Below are 358 nucleotides of genomic sequence, written 5' to 3' on the forward strand. Positions count from 1 at the left end.
GAACAATCAAAGAATTCATCGCTTGAATTCGGTGGGAGTATTCTTTCAACCTATTAATAAGCACAATTGATACAAAATAGAGATGAAAATTACTGTTAAAAAAAAAATTGTTTCCTTTTTTGTTATTGTTTTTTTTTAATTTTCGTATTTGGAGGAGTTAGTCCTGTTTGAATGTAAGGGAACAATCGCTGTCCTTGTTGCCAGCATCACGCTACTGGGAATGTTGTTCACTGTTTTCCAAGGTCATGCTTCACAGAAGTAACAGATGTGTGCTAAGAGGCTCCAGTAATGACATAACCTCTCAGTATAGAGTCTGAGGAGATCCCTTGTCTAAAACAGGTGAAATTTTTTGTGGCCC

The sequence above is a fragment of the Tetrao urogallus genome, assembly GCF_951394365.1.
Source record: "Tetrao urogallus genome assembly, chromosome: 12".
Classification (NCBI taxonomy): Eukaryota; Metazoa; Chordata; class Aves; order Galliformes; family Phasianidae; genus Tetrao; species Tetrao urogallus.